The sequence below is a fragment of the Neolamprologus multifasciatus genome, chromosome 11 (genome assembly GCF_963576455.1).
Source record: "Neolamprologus multifasciatus chromosome 11, fNeoMul1.2, whole genome shotgun sequence".
Classification (NCBI taxonomy): domain Eukaryota; kingdom Metazoa; phylum Chordata; class Actinopteri; order Cichliformes; family Cichlidae; genus Neolamprologus; species Neolamprologus multifasciatus.
The window spans coordinates 10322578-10347939 of NC_140449.1; positions in this window are offsets into that span (position 1 = coordinate 10322578).

Genomic DNA, 25362 nt, shown 5'->3' on the forward strand with positions numbered 1-25362 from the left:
ACATGTAGTATATATATGTTGCGTTTGTGTGTGGTTAATAAAGATTAAAAGAAAGAGGCATGTAAGTAAACAAAAACATAAAAATCTAATTTATATATTTAAGATTTTCTCTTTAATAGGTAAAAAATAAAGGTATTAATTTGAAACCTGTACATGTTAACTAACAGTGTATTTTAATACTTGCAAAAGTAAGTAAAAAAAAATATTACAAGGTTATATTTAACAATAGTGATGAAGAGAAAACAAAAACCTTCACCCACTGTCCATTTAGAAACATGCTTTCGCAGTCTTTCGCTCTCTTCCTGTGTGTCTCTCTCTTGCTGTTGTTTGGAGATCGATAGAGTCACCTTGGTTAGCTATTTGTAGCCTCATGGTTGGTGGGGTTATATGTGTGTGGGAGAGTGCGCTCCTGTGTGAGACATGGGGTGGGGTGCATTTGTGTGCCTGTGTGCATGAATGTACAGGAGCGAGAGCACACGGGGTGTGAAGAAAGCCATGGGGATCAGCATTAGCTACAGAGCCCTTTTTGCTCCTCTTTAAACTTGATCAAAGGCAATAGTAGTTGAAGCCTATTAAGCACGTCCCTCTCAAGTGTGGGATAAGAACACCACATATTCAGAGGGGGCCCATATTTTAATACTGCAGCCGCTGAAAGAGAAATGTAACGTTTTTTTTTTTTGAAAATAGTAATGCCTAATAGTAAAAAAAAGAAAAGCAAAGAAAGTGAATTGGAAAATAAAGAAGAAAGTTTTCTGGAGGGGTAAAGGCCTAAATTCAAAGCTACACCTTTGAAATCTTGAATGGCTTGATCCACACTTGCTAACTGGTTTATCAAAATCACCACAGCTATTTGCCGTGGTTGTCTGAGCTTATAAAAATACAATTTCAACTTGAGGGAAATGTTTTTGATGGCTTTTCAGTCGCATTTTTATACAGTCCACCACACACAATAAGTTATTTTCAGAGAGCTTTTGTCCCCTTTTCATCACCTTATATTATTGAAACTCAATCACCTATCCCTGTTTTCTTTCTGGGGGGGGTTTGCTGTTGAACAAATATACTGAAAAATACTGAAATATTGTTGAACGAATAGAAAATTTATGTAATGACAGAAAGACTAAATAACTGACTTTAAAAGCATCTTCAGTTTCCTTATTAAACTAAAATAATCTGTGCAGACAGCGGTGGTGGAAACAGATACATCTATTATGACTTAAATGACAGATTATGAATAGGCAAGCAGATGTTATGTGGAAAACTAAACAGTGTGTGAAGAAGTGAGGGGAGGTCCTCATGCCACTTATAAGTGGTGTGCCCGGTGCTTGGTTTCTTTGTATTTTCTGCAGTCCTCTAGAGGAATGAATTAGAATAAACATATATAATCAGATAATTAGGCATTCACCATAGAGCTCCCCACACAGAAGCACACATTTAGTTGCACGCCTCAGGCTTGGAAAGCCAATGAAAGCAGATTAGCAGCTGTTTAAAAGCATTAGTTATTGTTGGGGCTTGTGTGATTATTTTTGTGTAATGATCAATTTAACATTTAAGTCTTCTTACTTTTCAAGGGTGTAATTTAAGTGATGCACATGATTTTCATAATCATCTATCTATCTATCTATCTATCTATCTATCTATCTATCTATCTATCTATCTATCTATCTATCTATCTATCTATTCTCAAAAAAATAATAATAATAAATGGCTGGTGGTATTTAAAGCAAGATTGAGTTGTTTTAGTACACTGCAAATTATGAATGTCAGCTACTTGTTCATTTTGAGAGGAACTCTAATCGAGACAGAGGCCATGCTTTCATCAGTAGTGGGTAGTGTTGCCCTTGCTCATCCCACCCTGTCAAATTAATTAGTACCCATCATTAATTTGGCACCGAAACTGGCTGTGACCTGCAAATCCAGCTCCGCATTGGTATCAAATCAGCCGTGTATACCTGTCAGATAAATTCTCATATCCTGTCCCATTTCTTATTCAGGAAATCTGTCAAAGTTACCTCAGCCTTACCCCTTCTTCCCACAATGAAAACAATCAACCAGGGAGGATTTGCATTTGACAGTTATGGTAAAGCACAGGGGGGCTGTTCTCTTTCAAGGTGGAATGACTGCACCCCCTAAAGGTCTTTGGAGGAATTTCACAACAGCTTCCCTACACCTCCAACGCCTGTCCACCCCACCTCCACCGCCAAGCGACCAGACAGTCACACAGAAAGGAAGAGGAAGAGTGAGAGTGAGGATGAGGAAGAAGACAGAAGGATGTTCATGCCACCAACATCATCCTCTTTCCACCAGCCTGCTCTCATCTGCCGGGGTGCTTATGATCTATTTTCCCCCAGATATGAGAAAGTTGCTGCTCAGAGGAAGAAAGCAGTCAATCAATGCTACTGAAATAGCCCTACTCCATTAGCAGGAGGTAACAGGAGCTGTGCCCTTGCTTAGGGGACTTTGGTTGAAGCGGCTCCAGTCCCCCAGTCTCTCTTTCCTCTGTCTTTGACTTACTGACTCTCTCCCTCTGCTTTGCCTCCCCCATCTCTCTCCAGCCTCCTAAACTAAAACCAGATCCAGATAGTTTTACAGAGATTATGGAATATCATCCAACGGCTCTCCCATTTCCACCTTTTTATTTTCTCTTACCTCAACACCTGCCACGACATTGCACTTTGTATCATTTTAAAAGCTTGTTTGTGCCCGTCTAAACATCTTTGTCTTTATCGTGCCTAGTCAGCCCAGCAGTCAGTCAGTCAGTTAGTGCCCTGTTTTCCTGCTTTGCCCTGCTGCCTGTTTCTAAAGACCTCTAATTGTATTAAAAGTACTCTCCTCTTCAGGCCCTTACACCCCAATCTTTGTGTCACCGAAAGCTGATACCTCAAAGCTCCTTTTGTTTTATACAAGGAAATCGTTTGGGAGTGGACCCCAGGATCTCCACCTGGCGTGCATGCCTCTCTCAACTGCAGATTATTACAAGGAACATCTGCTCAGGGGTCACAAACAGTGTCAGCTGGCATAGAAAGATAGGCAGCATGGGTCATCCTCACTTAAGCCCTGTTTGGACTGTACAGGACAAATGGTTTTATCCCGAGGAGTAAAAAGGAGAAAGTTTGAATGTGTTATGAAAAGTTATATAGGATGAGATTAATTAGAGGTGGATTAGGGTTAATCCTCTAACAAAGATATATGGCTAGTGTGAAGGACACATAGTATGGACAGAAACTGAAGAACTAAAAGTGTATATTATCATTTTGAAATGTTAAAAGAGGCCAAAATGTGATAAAGGTCTGTGGTAAAATGTTTGCTCTTATTGCATGTAACAACAAAAATATGAATTAAGACTTATAAGAGCATTTATAAAAACTATTTATATAGTTTAAATGCAATACGCTGTCTTTCTTAAGCCACATAAACCCCACCCAAACCCCTGCCTTCTTCATCCCCCACCTCGCCAGTCCTATCCTAACCCAAACTCAGCTGGGTGGCACATAGATTGTAACTGTGTGTAACGCCATGTCAGGTGCTATTAGAGGCTGTTAGGTGGCGGCCTCCATCACTGTCTGCCTCTCTGTGTCCACTCCAGGGGTGAGGCAGTGCAATTGCCTTACATACACGCACACCACAGTGCAGTGACAGGAAGGCCTGATTGGCAGTGACATGACCATGTTGCAGTGGGATGGTGCAGAAAAAGAGAGAAAAAGCGAGAGAGCGTGGGACCCAGGTGGCATTGGAGCAGCTCCGCGGGGTGTTATTCTATCCAACAGGACCTGATGGGAGAATCTGTGTGTGTGTTTGTGTGTCCCAGGTGTTAGCATGGTCAGTTCCCCAGGTGCTCTGTTGGGACATATTACATATACTGTACAATGACAGAGATGGCCCTGGATGAGACCTGGTGTAAAACATGTGACAGAGTGAAGAATGTACTTGTCTGCTTTAACAGAAATCTCTAGTCAACATGTAGATCATGAATTATTGTTTCAGAAATGTTATGGTTGAATATGTCCAGCCTGCACCACAGTGAGCACTGTAAATAATGGTTTTATTGCTCAAAATATTAAGGTAACACTCAAAATTTGTACATTGATTTTAGCTGCAATTTTGATTCTCAGCAAATTATACAATAAATGACAGTAATGAATATTGTCATTCATCAAGACCTGATGCGTGATTCAAGTATCGCCTTAATATTTTTTGAGCAGTATATATTAGCATATTGAACAGTTCCAGTGGACTCTTTAGATTTTACTCGCTAAGTGCTGTGACTTATATTACAGTGGAATAAACAAGCCTGTGCATGACAGAGACCAACACTCCCTGCTTTGTTATGGAGAGAAATGAAAGGTTCAAGATCGGAGTGAGCATTAGGCCCCCTGTGGGGTTGCCCTTGTCTTGCCTGATCCAGTGTGTTGAAAAGTGACGGCAGCTCTCTGGCAAGATGTCTCTCGTTTGTTTCAGCTGTTGCTCTCTTTACATATTGCCTCCATCTGCTCCACGTCCCCACCTTGAACTTCCTGTAACATTATTAAACAAATGCATACTATTGATTTTCTGGGCCATTTGATATCTCTATATCAAGTCTCGGAAATGTATTACTAGTTGTCATTTTTCATTGTTTAATTATCCAAAATGTTATGATTAATTAAAGGTTGTTAAAGTGTACTGAAACCGAATCACCATGATTCACTTTAATTCAGATTCATTTATATGGCTCCAATTTAACAACAGTTGCCTTGAGCCATTTCACATTGTAGGATAAAGATCCTGCAAAATTACACAGAAAACCTCAACAAAAAGACCCCTATGAACAAGCACTTGCTGACAGTGGGAAGGAAAAACTCCCTTTAAAGACATAGAAACCTCAATGAGAGGCAGCCATCTGAAAAGAAGGAGAAGAAAGCAGAGGGTGTCAAGATAAAAGATACACTATAGGAAAAAAGAGTCAAAGTTTAACAATAATAATTAACCTTGTATTGTGGATGGATTAAGTGGATCTCAGTTTTTCTCTTGACTGAAGTTTGGTCCGTTTACAGCATCCTGGAATGCAATCGCATCGGGAACCCTCACGTTAACTGTTATCGAGTGGAATAAAGTTAGGGCTCTCCTCCAGCTTCACTGCGCTAATGTGTTTATATTATGCTAACCACAGTTGCGTAGCTAGCCATCACATAGCACATCATTAAATACCAGCTAGCCCAACTTCAGTAACCCTACAAACGTCACTGCTGTTTAGTTTTCTGCCTTTATTTATGTCGGAAGTGACAGCAAAGCTGTATGTTTTAATTTTTTCAGAAATCCCTCAGTCAAAACATGGTATATTATGTTTAGGTGGAAACTAGCGAGCTAACTCGTTGCTAACTTCTAATTCCGTTAAATTTGATAAATTCTGTTTTCATGGATGCCTGGATTTTAAACGTAATTGTTACACCTGGTAGAGCAGCCACGCTGATCATTTTATGAAGGATGAAAGAATTTAGACAGTTTGTAACTCTCAGTGATGCCGCAGTGTTCGTTTGGCTTTAGGACCTGTAGTGGAGTTTGGACCTGGGAAACAGCTAATGACGTCAGACTTAAAGACTGGATTGTAGCATAACTAATGGATGGTTCATGGTCACCTGATCCAGCCCTAACTCTAAGTTTAGCAAAAAAAGAAAAGTTTTAAATCCAATCTTAACAGTAGAAAGAGTACCCAGTTAGGGAACTGGTCTCACAGGTCAGGAGCCTGACAACTGAAAAATCAGCCTCAAATTTCCCTTATAGGACAAGGAAGTAAGCCAGTCTCAGAGCAAAATTTTGTGTTGGTACAAAATTCTAGCATGACCGCTTTAAGTTAAGACTGGACCTGGTCATTCAAGATGTTTTATATGAAGAAAGTGATTTTAAGTTCAGCTCTGGACTTAACAGGAACCAAGTGCAGAGAAGCTAATATGGGAGAAATATGATCTCTCTTTAAGGGTTCCTGTGAAAATGCTAAAGGGGACCACAGATTAGTACTGAAGGATTTTTTGGGTATTAGGACAACTTGATAATAATGAATAACAATAGTCCAGCCTAGAGGTAATAAATGCATAACCTTATTTTTGAACATCACAAGACAGGATATTTCCAATTTTACCAATATTATGCAAATGAATGAAAGTAGTCCTTTATATTTGTTGTTCCATTGACGGACATTACCTGGTCGAAAATGACTCCAAGATTCCTCACGCTGCTACTTGAGAACAAGATAATCCCGTTCAGAGCAAGTATCTGGTAAGTGTTTCTGAGGTTTTTAGGGCCAATTACAATAATTAAAAGTTGCCAGAAATTAAAGGCCATCCTGGGCTATATGGCTTGCCTGCCATATAGCCCAGGATTGCCTGCCAGAAAAAAATATATATATGGGGTAGATCCACAAGTGGACTGGCTGACAGGCTAGTTCAGGCAAAGTACATGGTGTGCTGGGTATCATAGTGGATTTGAACTGCCTTTGCCAATGCCTGGGCTGCCTGGCCTGCCTGCAGCTTTATCATTTTATTTTTGTCATTTGGTATGAATAATAAATAAAACTGGTATTGCCTCTATAGTAATAACATGTTTGCAATGTTTTTTTGTTAGTTTGTTTTTAAATATTGCCTATGGAAAGCTTGTATAATGTAAATAGTCTTGGTCCCAGCACAGAACCCTGTGGAGCTCCATGACTAACTTTATAGTATGTAAAGAAGATTTCCCATTTACATGAACAAACTGGAATATATCAGACAGATATAATTCATACCAGTGCAGCACAACTTCTTTAACGTCGAACACTGCACTGAGGTCTAATATGACAAGAGGCCAAAAGGTCATTTGTAACCTTCACTAGATTCTGTGTGCTGTTTCTTTGTTATGATGAACTCTAAATCCTGAGTAAAACTCTTCAAAATAATGTCCAATGATCATCCAGCTGTTTGACAACTACTACATTTTTTTCTATATAAGGATATATAGTTCTGTCTCTTTGCCAGCCTAGCCACAGTGCTGAAAAGAAACCTTGTAGTTCCTGTTTTACGTGATCAGTGACAGTGTGCTAGCTTTACGGAGGGCTTTTTTTTAAAAACAAGCATGCAAACTAAGGCCTTTAAAATTAATAAAACAACTCACCGCAACTTTAAGGTGCGTGCATCTCTTATTTGACACTTTGAGTGGTAGGCAGTGAGGATGTAACAACAAAACAATCGACTTCTCTGGTAGTGAGGTTTAGCTAGCTACTCTGCATTGTGTTCTCTCAGGACATTGAAGAAGAATTAAATGCATCATTTTCAGCATCTCCGTGGACGTTAAAATCGCCTACAATAATCAGCTAGAAATGCTGTGTAAAGGCTAGATGGGTTAGGGTTAGGGTTTGAAATAATTATAAAAAGTTAATGGTAAACTGGACTTTACGCAGAAGCAGAGCATAAAGTGTTTTACGAGCCAGCTGTTCCATGCAGGTGATATGGCCAACGATAAGACAAAACAATACTGAATGAAAAAGCTTTTGCAATTTTGCAATTTTTAATTTTTTTTTTTTTTTTAAACCAAACTGCACTATGGATACATACATTTCACAAAAACACTGTTTTACCAGTGTATGCACTAGCTTTCACGGACATGGTATATTGTACTCCATGTTTCACAGGTCACCAACAAATAGGATCCATCACACAATAATACCAACACAAGTAATTGCCTTTCTTCAGGCTATAAGGCCCCGAGGTCCTCTTGTCCAGTGAAAGCTTTGCTCATAAACTCCTGATTCTAAAATTTGATATTGTTGTTCCTACCAAAGCCTGGCTGATACTGTGTTAGTGCCAGGACTAAATCTCATGTTCTTCACATTGTATCTCATAACCCAGTTAGCTTTTCAAAAACACAAGATGTTTCCACAACGCTTAGAGGGAAATGACTAATATATCAACACTGACATGAGAAAACCTACAATTATGACATGAACAACTTGTGAATCATTTTATACTACAACAGCACAGTCATTTGGATACTAATGTGTTCCTTCCACCATTTCTAAATTATTTACCTGACCCAATTATCTTTACTTTTTCTGGCTCAAATTATCAACAAAACCAAAAATGCTTTGGGCCATCAACAACAACTACTTTACTGCCCCCGCAGTTTTACAAAAAAAAAAAATGTCCCAATGACAAAGAAGGAACTCCAGCAAACAATAAAGACAATTTAACAGTAATGCTCAGTGTAATTTTTAGAATCAGACAGTGTGGTTTGTCATTTCTTATTTGATTCAGTCTCAGTAAACAACATTACAACCTTTGCTTATGTTGCTTTGTTGCCTTTGGCTATCTGCCAAATGCAGCCAACAAATCAGGGCTTATTTCGTAAATGCATTTCTCCAGCTTATTGCATCGGACACAGGGAGATCAGATTTATTTAGGTATATGTGTACTACTCACTCATGACCTGATGGTCATACAATATCAGTTATATTATCACTAACATTCTGCTGATACCTGTCAGAAGAAATTATTTTGTGCCAGAACTGCAAACATTTAAAACTTTAATTTCAATATTGATATTAATTAAAGCATGTTGATTAAGAATAGGCAAACAGGCAATTAAGAATACTTTCCTCTTAATATATACAGCCCAGCCTCACCAGTTGGCCCTTATACCTAGTAGGGAGCTGTAGAATATGTTCTCTTTGAAAAGGGACAGATCTTATTAGCATTTGTTTGTCCTTTGCATTGAAAATGACAACATCTTTGAGCAGAACATGAAAGAAACTTTTGTTAATTAGTATATAGTGATTAATGGTTGTCAGCAGCATAGCTTCTTAGGCTTTAATAAACACACACCTAAAAATACACCCTGTGTGTGAGAAAGAGATGGACTTTTCACTTCCGCATTACTTTGTAGTTGCTTCAGGAGTGTAGAGCCTTCTTAAATTACTGACTACATGTGCATACTATATTTATCATTTATCTCAAGCTGTAATACACATTCATAAAGAATGCCATCCTCACATTCAAATATCAGTGTATTTTAAATAAGGTAAAGGAGTATACAAGTACTAGACTTTACGGTATACCGTACATCACTTAAAACGGTAGAGAGAACGTGTTTATTCATTCTTAAATTAAAATTGCTATTAATATTATATGTCCAGTAGTGTCTTTGTAGTTAAGACTTTCAAAAAAACCTCATTTGGCAAATAGGAAAACATAAACAAATCCATGCTGGTTGGAGAAAATGGCACAAACACATATGCAATCGCACACAATGCATACGCCCAAAAATCATTGCTAATTATTTCAAGAAACACAAAGATCAATCCTTCATAACATAACATCATTCCACATGTAGGTCCTGGGCTGCAATATATTTCTGGTAATGTTTTTAAGGGTCATATGTCTTTAGCATTTCTATTGGCTTTATGGATTTTATAGCATTGACAAAGAATAGCAGTGCAATTCTGTTCTCAAGGAGTTTATCATAACCCATCTGATTAGATTGGCAAAATATTCAATTGGATGCTTGTTAAAAATAATCTAATAAGAAGCCATGCAATGTTAAGCAAACTAGGTCTATTGTTGAGTCAAACAGTACATCACTCGATGATGTTTAGGCTTTTTTAGTTAAATCATATTTTTCAATTCTAAAAGAAAAATTGAATCAGTTTCTTTAGTTATATTTTGATGAGATTTTCCAGGAAAGCGCAGGTACGGTTAATAACATCTCTTGAAAATGTGCACTTGTGCACATTTATGAACTCCGATGCTTCTCCCAGCCTGGATTTCTCCGAGGTGAAAGGTTCCAAATCCCTCTTTAGATGGGTTGATCTTCTCAGACCCATTATGCCCCTTCACTGTGACAGCCTGGAAACCGAGAGGCAGTCCGCGGAAGAACAAAGATAAAAGAGGGATTAAAGACGAAAACCGAACTCAACTTCAGCATTTGTATAACTTACCCTGTCTTACACCTGAGCATTAGCGCAGTTCAGTTTGTATTCCTTCCTTAATGCCTTGTTTCCCATCATCCTATAAACTGCACTAAACCAGCTGACTATGAAATGTCAGGAACATTCAGGAACGGGAGACAAAAGTTTTAGCAGACTTAGAGAAGTGAATAATTCTTCAATGACACGATCCTCTCATGTTACAGTTCTTCCATAATGAACTACAAGACAAATTTGTGGAAAAACACATCAATTGTGACTTTCAAAAGCACTTTTAACACACTTATTAGGCACAATATTTACATTATAGTATTGCTATCACTTTGTAAACATTTCATAACACTGCCAATAGAGCATTCATATTATTTTAATTTTCCATTCTAATGCTATTATAGAATCACTGCAGGGCACTTCTCTTGGCTTGAGTAAGAGTATCTCATGACCGTAAGTTGACTGAGCTGAGGGCATCAGCTAAGTCTCCAAAGAAAAAACTGAGATTGACTGTTGGGAAACCTGGGACCCAACTCACCCCCTGAAGCAGTTGATCATGACACAAATGACAAATAATTGACTGGATGATGGATGATGAGATTAGATTTATGGGTTTAAACAAGGTCAAACATCTCACTCCCACCTGCTAAACCAGAACCCGGCTCCAACTGATGGAATCAGAGTTATGGCTATGTGCATGATAATTTTCCTATCCTTGGGAAGGTTGTTTAGGACTTGTGTAATATCCAGCAGGTGATGGGTTTAATAGCTGACCCTACTGGGTCAAGACATAAGGTCAAAGAAAAAATGGCAGGTATCCATTTACTGCTAAGTATGTTAGCCTATTTTTCTGTGATATTCCCCAACAAATGAACGATATTGACAGAAGCGCCCAGTGACCCTAAGATGAATCCCCACTAGTTAAATTAATTAAGCGAATAATGATGCATGGCATGCCCAATTTAAAATGATAGTCACAAACGTGCATGAAAATTAAAAGGTGAATTCATAAGAGGGGTTTTACATTTCTCTTCACCAACTATTCAAATTCATTTAAAGGTTTACTCTGACAATACTGGGTTTTAGTACATGTATTAGTTATTCGGGGCTCTCATCATAAAGGTACATTGAGTTTGTATTATATGAAAACATTTGAGATGAAACTCCTATAAGCAATTTATGAATACATGTCTGAGGTCTAGTCAGAGGCCCTGAATGATTTTGCATTTTAAAATGTGAAGGGATATCTCCATTTCATTTATTTATAAAGGCAATTTTCACTGCTGATTTAAAACCCTCACTTAAACTTTGCAGTGTTTACCATAAATCCCCTTTCTCTGATTAGATCAATCATTTGGTCATGAACTCTACACTTGAGTCACAGAATGAAGGCCACCTTCGCTTATATGGTGTATTTTTTTAAGACAAAATGGAGCTTGCACTGCTGTTTACTTTGCCGTTAACTCGTGAGGAATAAATTACCCACTTTAAAGGTTTCCAGCTTCACTATCCGTGTAAAAAACAGCAGGCAAAGTTTACTATTTATAGAAGGTAAGTGGTTAACTTTTATATGCACTTTGGTAGTTTTTCCACAGTTCGTCTCCTTCATCCTCTATGGCTCGAGGACAAGAGAGCTGTTAGCGGTTGAGCCAATAAAATTGTTATTGCTGCTATCTTTAACATGCTGTGAATGAGGTGGGCCTTAAACAAACTACACACTGCAGTGGAAGAATGATTAACTCTTGTATTTATAATGTTCACTGTGTAAGGCAGCCAACCATATTTTCCAAATGGCTGGATTTTATTAATAAGACATAAATTTTCTGAATCCTGCCAATACATTCTCAGTCAGCTGAAGGATGAGATAGCTAATGTGTCCCCCCTTTTTTTAAAACCGATCTCAAGTGAAACATCACTTTATCATGAGGACTTAAGAAACCCCTTTTGCTTATTAGAATAATAAAGACTTGAAGTCACAAATTGGAGAACACAATGTTTGTGTAATAGTGAAAATGTTTTCAGTAATATGTAAACAGTTCTTTGTAATTGTCTGGTAAATAAATAAGTATGTAACGAAGCGCGAGATCATAAAACCAGTGGATGAGAATCACTACAATGAGCCTTAATGTGTCCATATTTTCTAACCATTGTACAAACTGCACATTTTTTATTCATTTTGTCCTATTCCAATGTGCAGAGTTGTTTTAGCCACATTTTCCATTCCACCAGTGGTGAAAATCCTGCATTGTATAATATGTAAAATTGTATTGCTAGAGTAAGCAAAGCAAAAGAAATTCACTTAATAGACTTACAGCAAGCCATCCATATGGATACGATACGTTATGTTTATGAGTACCGAGTGAATACTTTGCTGAAGACAGGTCATTACTTAAGTAGCCATTGAACACACTTTTTTTATTTATTTATTTTTTCATAGTAATTTATCTGCGAGCAAAATAAATCAATGCATATTTACAGAACATATGTTACTAGTTTTGGACAAGCTGCAAAGCCCAGTTCCATTAATAAATTGAGAATGTGAGGATTCATTACCGTATGGGTTTTGAGAGCATACCCATGCAAATGGCAAAGAAATGCAAATGCATAAGCATCATCAAGCAGAGTGCTTTAAACAGATTGCCACAAGGTAATCACAGGGCACAGCACAAACATTTCCACCGGACTATGCTGGTCTATCAATTCCAAAATCACAATGTCCAATGTCTTAAACATGGGCATACATTATGTCATGGAATATCTATTTGATTTACTTGTTGATCTAGCACTAGAGAGGTACAGACTACATGCTTTCTCTGACAAATGGCATTTTAACTTCTAAGTGAAGATGTGAAATTGCTCTCCTTAATTGCCCTTTATGACTGCAGCACCAATTATTAATCAATGGGTGTCAAGGGAGCCAGGCCCTCTCTGTATTTAAAGCAATAAATTGCTGAATTATATTCATATTTATTCTAAGTAGGTCTTCATTGTAATTGGCATGTTATTAGGCAGAGGGCTTTTAGTCTGTATCAAAGTAATTCAATTAAAAAGTGAAATATAGATCTGTCTGGGATAAACAAACAAGCCAGCTGTAATATGACAGAAATGCGGTGAACAGTCTGGTTAAGTAGCTCATTATTTTTGCCCTTCCTTGAGGAAAATAGCTGCTTCAGGAGTGTAGAGCCTGTTTCCATTGCAGCAGCCGGGGACTATGGAAGCACCTCATCAATCCACTTATCCCAGTTCCGTTGGTTGGATAATCTGAGTGTCTGACACTAATGGTGAGGTTGCCTCAAGACTGAGAAAATATACAGAGGAGCCAGCTGAAACCCCTCCTCAGTTCTCTTCCTCTCGCATCTTTAGACACATTCTCCTTTCTTCTCTTGCACACGCAAACGCACACACACGCACACACATTTGGACAAACATGTAGTGCATACTCTGTCTCACCCACTCTTTTCCAATGTTCAGTCAAGAGGGTAATCCTAAGCTCCTTTACTTATCTTAGGGAAGAATTTCCAGCATTAGTCATGATAAGACACAGGTCCTACTGATAAAGCGAAGGAAAAGCTCTCCAAAGCTAACTAAGGTGGAGATACTTATGGAATGCAGTTTCTGTAAGAATCCCAGTGGATGTGGATGGAAGGCTGGTGTATACTGCTTTGCGTCTGTAAGGACCATCATATAATGTTAGCATATATAATTTTACTATTTTACTAAAGAAATGAATCATTGTACATAAAAGTGTCACGCCATCACTACTACTACTACTGAGAGGCTGGTTAGGACCTAGCTATGATATGGCACATGGCACCATATCATCCCAGGACTTTTATTAAAATATTAGTTGCGTTCCCATTCAGCTGTGTAACTTGAGCATAATGCGGAATCAGACATCATGATTCACACTTACAATATTAGGCAGTTATCAGCCGCCTGTCTGCTAAAACAGTGGCGTTTACTTTGGTGAAGAATTGCAATAAGTTATGTTTTGCTACACAGTGTTGAGGGGGTTTTACAGGTCAAAGTGATTTACACCTTTGGAGAGTCTGGCTTATGTGTGGGTGAGGTGGAGCTGTGGGGAGGAGGGGCTGTGGGATGTAAAGATTTATCATTTCTATGAACTTTTCACAGGCCTCATGCCTTACCCAGAAACAACAACACAGGTATTTAACCTGTTCCTTGTCAAGCCCTGCCTGGAAAACCTCCATTCTTCTTTAGGGAGTACATGGACATTTGTTTATTTTAAACTTTGGCTAATTGACCAAACTATCTCTACAATTTTCCAGTTGCAGCAATATAACTACATGACTGAAATGTACTTTCTACTTCACAGAAACAGCATCTGATAAATGGTGCGGGTTCAAATGGAGGTTAGGGCCTACAAGCGTGGAGAAACTAAAACAGCCCCCCTCCCCTCCACTTCTGCACCCTGGATCCTGCGTTAAAGAAAGTGGCTCTGTCACATTCATCTTAGAAGCAAACTTGCAAAGCAATTTGTTGAAGGTCAGCAGAATATGTGATAAAAGTGTAGTCTTGTTAAGCATCCATCAAAGGCTGATTCGGATTTTGAGCAAAGATGTAGTGACAAAAATACACAATAGGTTCAGGGTAATGGGTTTAGGCAGGGATATTGGTTTGGGTAATAGAGTTAATAGGTCCTTGGATCTGGGGGCTCTTTTAGGCAGATATGAGAAGCATCACCGGCTGTCATATTCTCCGATGAGAGTATGCATTAGAGCAAACTCTATTTAGTAAAAGACAATTCAATTAGGGACTATTCAGAGACCCCGGATTATTTCCCTACGGGCATCCGCTCATTCGAGGCAATATTCAGATTTCATTGTGTTTTCAAAGTGGAGAAATGTCAACGGCTGGCTCCTGCAGTGGTCGGGGGGCCTGTATGGACATTTATATTTCGACGGTCAAACAAATGAAGACAAAATTTTCTCAATACAGCCCTAATATACAGTAGCAATATTTTATGGATTGAGTGGCCGCATTCATCATACGACACATAGGGTTTGTGTTTATCTATAGCATAGAGAGTTTTCTACCTTTGTGCATTCTCCATTGAGGATAAATAATAACCCTGGTAGCTTAATTGTTCTGTATATATAGTGGTAATACTAACAATGTAGTTTAACATTTTTGCAAAATAAAAAATGACAACATATCTGCCATCTGAATTAGTTCATCAATAGCTACACAGAGAAAAATGGAGAATTAAACATGTATATACTCGAAGTTTACACTTCTCGTGACATGTTACGATTTTACACACCACATATGCTGTACACATTGTGTCAGGTGTGATCATATAGCTGGAGATATTCTGTATCTTCAATCATCAAGCATGAAACTTTCTTTCTATATCATACACACATATGTTACACATATCGTGTGTGTCAGCAAAGGGGCTATATACTTTAACATTCTACTATGACAGTACAAAAAGGCATATGTCTACAATGTACACACATGTGTTACACATATCATCAGACGTTGAGACTACACCTGTCTTACATGAAACCAGAGACCCGTGCCTGCATCCAGGGGCTATGCAGCACAATGACAATGCAACTGGGTCACAGATAGTCATAAATCCAACCTCCTAAGGTTATTACACAAGAAACTGAGATGCCGGCAAATCAATTCACATTTTGGCACTGCGCTCATAAAGCGTCTTTACCAGCTCAACTAGATCCAATCAGCATGTTTCCTATGTAAACAGAGACGTACAGTATTTCATGCAAAGGGGCTTCCTGGAGATGACATTGCAGCAGGGATGTGTCGCATAAACAAGCAGGCCATTGTTGAACATTAGCAAATGTTAATCTAATCATTTCACTGTGTTCATTGGTGCTAAGAGGCGAGTCTGCTGTTTTGTTTTGACAGTTTCTAACTTTATTTTTACCAAATACTGGCAGATCAGTGGGGGCATTGGAGACCTGACAACTCCTTGGAAGACATAAAACTTCACAATGTCGGCGCAATTAATGAAGCGCTAGAAGAGCTCTTCCTAGAGCGAAGAAAGGGCAGACAATTTTAACATTCGAAACAAAGCAAGAGAGATGTCTCAGTAGATTAATTCCTTGTAGTCACAACAGTGTTATTATCGGGAACAGCTCCAGGATTTTTATTTCATCATGAGGTTGTGTTGATGAAGTGCTCAGAGCTCAGGACATGAATCTGCCCGTACAAAACAAGTTGGGCAGATTTTTAACTGTGTACATTAGATATCTCCTGTGCCGACATATTGAATGACAAAAGACACGACATGATAGTGGCAGGCTACTAAGATTTATTTTGAAATCCAACCGTATCACATATCTGCTTCAAGAACAGTAAACTAAGTTCCTGACTCCAGCTGACATTCATTTTAATCCACACTGAATCATGTCCTTCCTGCAGCTCTGCTGCACAGATACTACAAAAATGCAATGCATGCATTTTAACATCAGGTCAAATAACATTTGGCTTTATATTTTCCCTTTATTTATTTATTTTTTGATATTGTACACGTGCAAGTTTAATTTTTATCAGCTAACTTGTGACTGTCCGTCACAGTTGCGAGATGTACGGTGTTAAAATATGCTGGCGCTTCCATTCTTAAACTCTCAATGACAGAAGGACCTTGGTGATGAAGAGTGAATGTCCAGATTCACATGTAGAACAAAGGAGCTTGATATCAGCACAATGCTTAGCCAGTATTTCCACCACCACTGTTTGTCCCAGTGGGGTTAGCATTTCACCGTCAACCGATTGGCCGGTCACTGCCCCTCTCTCTGATTATATAGGCATTACTCTAACTTGTCAGCGGGAAAGGAGAAGAACTTTAGCAGTGTCCTTTCTTTTTTCCACTTGCCACAAAGATCTTTGCTTTGCCTTGGCAAAGTTTGACTGAACCCTTTGTCTGGGGGAGTTGGGAAGAGAGAGAAGAGAGAGAGAAGGAGAGAAGAAGGGGGGAAAGGGGACACAACAGCGACCATATGTTCAATGTGACCCTCATTATTCTCAATTAGGGCAGCCATCCATGGAATGGTCTTGCTGATAACAGCCCATAACACCTTCAGTGGAATGAAGCACAATCTTCCAGTGGCACGATGGACAAGCAGGGTTTCAAGCAGGCATGTGGATTCCTATGTCTGTGTATGTGTGCGTCTGTAAATTTGTGTTCCTCAAGTAACTGTTAACACATTTCTTCTTTAATTTTGCTTTGCGTGTATCCAATCTTTGTCGTGTATAAATTTGTGTGTGTTTGTTCAAGTATGCGGAGAAGATTTTTTGCATGTGTTTGGTTTTCAATGTGCATATTTGAGAGACCCCGTGGGGTGGCTGGGCAAGCAGGCAGGCCCTGCCAGCTTCTGGAGAGCTTACAAGGGTTGTCCAGGGCCACAGCTCAGGTCCCCAGGATGTCTGCATGGATAAGTTGATGGAGAGTAATGGGGTCACATTGAGCATATGATGTAATGGCTATCCTTATGCCTAACCGTTAATGGCATTATGAATCTGGTCCCATAATTCCTCTTTGCCACTTAACGTATAACAAGAACAATATTTAGACTGGGGGAGGATGGTGAGGGAGATACATGCTGGTCTAATCTCTTTGTTCTTCATCCCTTACTCTCTGTCTTTCTCTGAAGCCATTATTAGAGCAAGGCTGAGCTGAAGGTGACCCCCACAAGGAGTGAAGTCAGTAAGAGAGTTTTATAGGCTCACGCTGGTCTCATAATTGAAAAGAAATGGCATATTTGTCATACATATTTCGTCACCAAAAGTGCATGTGTTTGCAATAAACTGCATCTTATAAATAATATGAATGTCTTTTTAAGTTTACACTCAAAGTAAATGAACTTTCCTCGCTAAGGTGGATAAATGAGGCTCATACTAGTCATCTGTGACTATTTCCCCTGGCCTTCTTCCAAAGCTCTTACTGTAACCCAAGGAAACGGTGACATCACTCATTACTCCTTCCACTGAATTAAAAATGGCCCAGGTGATTAAGTTCCCGATAAAGTGATGTGAGTCAGTGCGAGGCTGCGGCATTGAGCAGGCTCATTGATTAAAACCAAACAAGAGCCCTCAGCACTCCGCAGTGGCAGCAACAGCACAACTCAGAGTAAGTGGTCCACATTATTTGTCTTTGATCTCGTCATCCTTCGACTATTGTCTCTATTGGTCCAATTTTCTGCGCCAGCTGATATGTGCACACAAGTCCTCACATTACAAAAGACAACAAAAGTAGTATGACTCCTAAACCCGAATCTGATCATGTCATCTTGAAGAGATTACTAGACACAACGAGAAAGAGAAATGTGACTTATGATGAAGCACTTTCAGGTATTTCCTGCACTAATTAAGTTACTGTTTTAACATTTACTAATCAGACATTTTTGTAAGAAATGAAATATACAACCTGCATGCATGCTCTGAAATTAAAACACAAAATCGGGATGAGGTGCGAATCAGGGTAGGTGGACTAAAATTAACTCTACTAATTAACCTACTATTTTAAAAGCACAACATAAACCAAGCCTAAAAATTTAAGAGAAAAAAGTCTCTGAGCACATGTAGTGCTTCTGTTAAACCTTTTTAAAAGACAGAAGAAAAAACAGCATTAATCGTAATTAGGAAGAAACCTAATCGGTGAATTAGTGTGTGCTTATTCCCTTTAATTCCATCTGTAGTCTATATTGTACTGGACTACATATAGATATTGCAAAATGAAATCAAAATGCCATATACCCGGCCATAATCAAACTGCAACCTTCTCCTCCTGTGTATCTAAAACTGAACAAGCCCATACAAGTTTGAAATTGATGAGTGCACCACTACAAGTTCATGACTTTGACCTCCAGGGTATTTGATCTCTTGACACAGAGTTTATTTTTCTAAAGCTACAGCTTGATATTCCAGCACTTAATTTAAGAGTGCAGTTAAATCACAGAAGCCATAATATGTCAGGCGATCCCACTACTGGGGGTAAAAAGAGAGTGAAAACGTGGAGGGGGAGGGAGGGAAAACAGTAAGTAATGAAAAAGCTATGATTGCTTTTCTGTCCCTCCAAATGACAGTTAGCACCTCAATGACCTGCTCGGGGCAGGGCCATCTAGAAATGACACGCTAAGGCACAACGTCATCTAACAGGGTAGTTACAAAAATCAATACAAAACCCATTTCAAAGATGCTCAGTGTGTGTGTGTGTGTGTGTGTGTGTGTGTGTGTGTGTGTGTGTGTGTGTGTGTGTGTGTGTGTGTGTGTCTGTGTGTGTGTGTGACAGAGCGGGAGAGAGAAGGACCCGCTGTTATGTTCATTTATTGAGTAGGCCTGAGGGGCAGAAAACAAACTTTTCTGATATACACATTACCTCGTAAGCAAAGGAATTCTGAAGGCTAAGCAATAACTGCATTCCCAGTCTATTACTTAAGTCATGAAGAGCCTTCTCCACAGAAAGGGGTCTTTCATTGCATGTCAAGTATGGCTTAATTCTAAGCTCACTGCCCTCAGCCCTCTTTATTGTCACACTTTTAACTAAACTAGGTATTGGCCACCAGAAGAAGAATGAGTCTTTGTGAGCTGGGAAATCGATATGCAGTCTCTCTGATATTCACAGAGAACACATGTAAACCAGCCAGGCGGCCGTGCAACTATCTTGTCTTGTTGAGACACTGGCAAACATCACCATATATTATCCCCTTTGATTTGTTGTCAATACCCAATCACGCTGAAGAGGTGCAGGTCTAGCGGACCACAAAGACACTAAGGAGTGTAAAACAGACAAATGGGCAAGGGTAACATCAATCCGAAGGGCACGTCAGGCCAGCCCCTGATGAAATAGGGCTCCATGTCGACGGCTAAAATTTATAGACAGTAACATGTGAAAGCGTTCACTCCTCACAGCCTCAAGAGAGGTCAATAGCTTGATGCCTCTGTCCAAATGGGTTTCTCATTAAGCCGATTCATTCAGTGAGTTTTTCCTCTCTTTTTTTATACAACTGGAAAAAATGGTTGTAGTTCAGGACACGTTACACTTACCAGCCTTTATCTTTCAAAAGTTTGACTTAGAAAGCAAATTAATGAGTATTTCTTTGCTATTGTTGTTTGTTTTAGACACTTGATTCCTTCTTTATCCTGTCTCCAGACTGTTCACCTACATTTGCTGTTTACCTGTAAAAGGTCTTCCTATAAAAGTTAAACAGGTCGTGTTAGGTAATCAGACAGTTCTGATAGTTTGACTTTGCTGTCAGGGAAAAAAAGATGAAAAATCAAAGATTTAATTTGCAGAAATATGTGGAAAACCTACTAGTCTTAAATTCTGAGGGGGCACACCACAACATCTGACTGAGAGGTAGGACTTGGGGTCAGCGGTGTGCTGGATTCAACAAGGATATTCTTTTAGAAACACAATCAAACAGAGTTTTCACTTTGTGTCAGCTACATTTCCTTTGAGAACCAACAGTGCTCCAGAGATCTGATCAGTGTTCCTGCAGTTCTGTTGCTACTATATGTGGTTCCAGTAAATTACATACGATATGAAAGGCCTTGGCTCTTGCTGATGGACCTCAAGCAATCTAAGAGAAAACACTGGTACATTGTCCAGTCGCATACACTCACACACATATGTAGACAGAAAATAAATTTAATGTTGTCACTTTCTTCAAAGCCATCAATGTCAAGAGAGGCTACTGGCGATTCATAGTAATCTGGAAGCCCAGGAACAAAAATAAATTCGGGGCTTGACACGCTGTCGGAAAAGAATGGCAATCAGCACATTTTATGCATTTCTGATGTATATTTAAGGCTCTGACACTAGGCCACAGATGTACATGTGTTGCGTTTCTATTTTGCAAAAGATATGGTCGGTGATAACCTATTATTGGACATCGTCAGCCTCCCCTCTGCCTCAGCCGCGGATAGGAAAAATTCCATCACTTGCTCTGTCCAGGAGATGTAATATCGAAACAAATTATAGCTGGAATTGAAAAGTCACAAGCTTATTCTGTCTTGATCAAACCACTGCCAAGAGCCTAAGTGCGGAAGTGCAGATACCCCCCAAAATGCTTTTTATTGCATTATCATCAGTGACATCTACGGCACTCCCAGTTCTCAGCTTCGGCAGTGAATATAAATATATATGTTTCAAGCTGTAATCCAACACAGAGATGCCCTGAGAAGTGATAAGAACCAGCATTAGCAATTAGATTGTTTTACTAAAATGCCAAAAAAAAAGCACTATTATTTATAATTCCATATAGGGCAGCCTTCATTGTGTCTAGTTTTTTAAAACATTAGTTTTGTTATAAGGTTCATACATTAATATGGAATACAAAGAGTATTTAAAGATTTAAAAAAAAATAACAATGGCATACTCTTAGCAATGTAACTCTAAGTACCGCCTCTGCTATCAGTCAGTGATACGATGTCTGGAGTCAGACCCAACAAGGAAACAAGCCATTAATGTGACCCCGCCGCACAGACAAATCTTATTTGGTGGAACATCGTTTGTAAAATGTAATGATCACATCTCAAAGTACATAACATTGATTGGGTGGCAGGAGTTTGTTCTGGCGGCAGCAATAATAAAAGAAGTCTCATCTTGGTTTTATGGCGCAGCATATTGAACCATCTGAGTGCTGCCTTGCTCTACGGTGGCCTGGAGGCGCTAATTCTTTTCAGCAGTGATCAGTCCTGACACACAAGAGGTCTGCTGAGACCCAGTTAAAGATTTCTATTATCATATCAAATCGCACACCAGTGCTTTCATTATAATTGACACATCTCGAACAGTGAATCAAGGCTGCTCTACATAATACATAATTTGAAAGTTTTTTGATTTTTTTTTGCATATGGTAATGTAATAGCTGATGTTAAAGAGAATAGCCTTAGCGGGACATTAAAAGATATCATAGAAGTTGGAAGATTATGGTCGGGTACATTGACCTCTTGACCCGGCCGGATCCCTCTAGATGGCGGAGCTGCAGCGAAGCTGGGGGCCGGCAAAGTGAGGAGCCGATTTCCCCCGTCCTTGCCGAGACCTCGTTAACGACTTAGAAGGCCCATCAATATTTAACAACTCCATGATTGAAATTTCAAATTCATCTCCTCAATGGTAAATCACAAAGGAGAGGGAGATGGGAGCAGGAGAAGGCGCGAGAAGAGAGAGTATAGAGTGAGAGACTCATTTTTATCGGCGCTGTTTTAAATAAAGACTATGATTTAGTGAGGCCAAACCAAGTCAATTAGGGGCAGAATATCTGAGCTCTGTTTAAATAGTTACTGAATCACCATATTGGATCTGACTGTCTAACAATCATTCTGATGTGAAAACATACCACTCCCGCAGCGGGGGACGAAGGGCGTACGCGTGTGAGATATACAGAAGTGATTTTCTCCCCTCGCCTCTCTACATTTGCTCATTCCTCCCCCTTTGCTCCATCACTCCACTCCTCTTCCTTGATTCCACTTCTTTTATGCATTTCTCAACCCTTGTGCCCTCTCCTGTTCACTCGACAGACTTGAGTCAGAGAGCAAGAGATAGTTTTATTATTTTATGAGGGGCTGAGGTTTCTCGGCAGTGTCAGACTTTTCTGTGTCCGACAAAGTCCGCTTGCTTGTGAAAAGGTACTGAGAGACTGAAGTCACCTGTTAAAAATAACTAATAATAGTTGTAGAATGCATGTTGTGTGCTAGGTCCTCTTAAATGCATGGATTATGTATCTTGTTAGCAACAGTTTGAAGAAGATTGCAAATTAGCATTAGGGAAAAAATGTTAGGAAAACTTTGGAAATGTTTTGTTTTGCTTTCACTAACATGCCTTTTCTTTTTTAAAAAAATAAAATAAAAGAAGAAGGAGGAAAGAAAAAGAAAGAAAAAAGAAGGTTCACAAGTGCACTTTGACTAAATGCATTCCTAAATATCAGGTGGGGAAGAATATAGTATTTCCTTAAGCAACTGTTATCTTCTCTCAGTTTGCGCATTAGTCATCATATTTCTAAGAGCTAAACAGAGCAACAGTAAAAGCAGAAGCAACGGCACTCTGATGCAGCCCAGTCATCTTCCTATGTGTATCAAAGACCAGTTTTGTCGGAGTGCCTCTGCCTACGCCTCTCATCCCTCCCCAGCTGTGTGTGGCTTCTGGTTCACTGGAGGTCAGGACAATCATTCACCCCAAGGCCTGAGGGTGCCCATATACTCTCCCCTTTATGACCACATAAAGAAAGCCAAGTGCTCAGGCGTGCCTGATTAGCTGCCCTAATATGCTATTTGTGACTAATTTCAGAGGCGCTAAGTCACAGGTGATGGTCCCAGGCTGTAAATCTAACTCGGCCAACCTTTGACAGAGTGTGCAAGTGTGTGTTTGTGCACTTGTGTGTGTCCTCTCCCTCAGGATGCACAAGTAGGTCCCGTGGTGAATATGCAGAGGCCATTTAGGTGAAAGGCAGGACATAAAAGTAATGGATGGTAGATAAAGTCATCTCGAGCTGACAAGTCAACGTATGCAGGGAGGAAGTGTGTGTGTGTGTGTGTGTTCGTGTGTGTGTGTGCGTGTTTGTGTGCTTGTTCATATGTAAAAATGTGCTGGACTGAAGTTGTTTTGTTTTCCACAATCATTACTCTTTGCCTCCAGCACTGATACACGTTTACTGCTGAAATTTGGTGGTGTTACATTTGTACATTTTATGTGCTGTACTGATTGACTAGTTCACACGATGCAAACGAGAATAGTTAAAAATTAATCACTGAGTGTCCTTTGGTTATGCTAGAATGGAACGAACTGTTACACAAAGAAATGCTCTCAGTCGTTCGTGTAAAACAATATGAGGAAATTTTGGTAAGCTGTGACTGTAAACTGTTGATAATTGTCAAGTATTTCTGTTGATGTATTACCTACAGGCATTTAGTGTGAAAAGTACATAGCATGATTAGAAGATCTTCACGCTTTGGACCCCGTCTCTTCCCTTTACCTTCTCATAAAGTGTCATCAGTTCCTTGTTCCCCGGTGTTTTTGTATTATCTTTGCGATTGCCGCATTTCTGACCCCCAGAGTTTTGACAGGTCAAGGGAGGAGAGGGGACATGAGCGTGTGTGTGTGTGTGTGTGTGTGTGAGAGAGAGAGAGAGATAGAAAGAGCAAAATACAGACAGCGAGAGAGAGGAGACAGAATGACAGTTTGTATATGGAGGAGAGAAAGGGACACTGACGGTATGTATGGAGAGCTGCATTAGTCCATTTGTGCTTGTGTGTTGTGTGTGTGTGTGTGTGTGTGTGTGTGTGTGTGTGTGTGTGTGCGTGTGTGTACACACAATGTGTATGTGCTCCAGTGACCTCTGCGCTGGCTGTGCTGTGTCCTCCAAGCTGACAGAGTCCTCTCTTCCAGCTCCTCAGTGTTAAACACCTAGGGTCTGTTCCCAGATGGGCAACCTTAAACACCCCATGCTTGATACACACATACAAACACACGTGCACACACACACACACACACACCTTTAGCAGCGTGAGGGCTCCCACTCTGTGCCCTAACATCGCTCGAGCTCCCAAGAGGTGGAAACTATGGGTGGGGGGTTGAGAGAATGAGCGACACTCACCTCAAAGCCACATAACCAAGAGGTTAACAGATTTGCCAGATGTGGGGTCACTACCAGTAAAGAATCACATTATTTCTATATGAATGAAAATGTACAGCCTTGAGACATTTAGACTTGTATTTATTCAACAGAGCTGACAGAATATGGCACCCGAGACATTTCCTGATGAATTGCTGAGATATGCAGCAACAGGGCTGAGACGTTTTTAATCCGTTTGTATTCATGAGAAATGAATGACAATAGATTGTGAGGCATTTTGGGTAAGGACAATTATAGCTCAGCCACTTGGCGGGATATTGGTGTTTTCTTTTTTTCAGAAACAAAAAAAAAAATCAGTTGAATGTTCCAATAAAGAAAAAGACAATTTGTGGTATTTTTTTCTTCTAATCAGTCCGCCCTGCCAGGGAAGTTTATGTTTCTTCACAATAGGCAGCACAATTTATTAAAAAGATAATAATTTAAATAATTATCACTGGAAGTTTTAAAATAAATGTAAACCACTAATAATAATAAATACATATTTATGTATATTTTAAACCATTAATTTCTTTAAAAAAAAATTTTTTAGAAGTCCTACCCTTGTCTCCCTCACACCCCTGGGAAACCTTACCCATGCAGGTCATAAACATCCCAGTCTCACACAGTTTAACAGCCAAGGTTAAAGAATATTCCAAATAATAAGATGCAAGCTTCCAAGTCTGGTAAATGAGTTTAAAAAAAAATCTTCCCTGAAGCCAAAATACTTCAACCTCCTGTCCCTGTTTTGAAATCATAAACAGCTCACCGTCCCTCACCAGTGGTAATGAAATGCAAAACAGTGTGTAAGAAAATATCAAAACCTGCCTCAGCTCTGTGCCC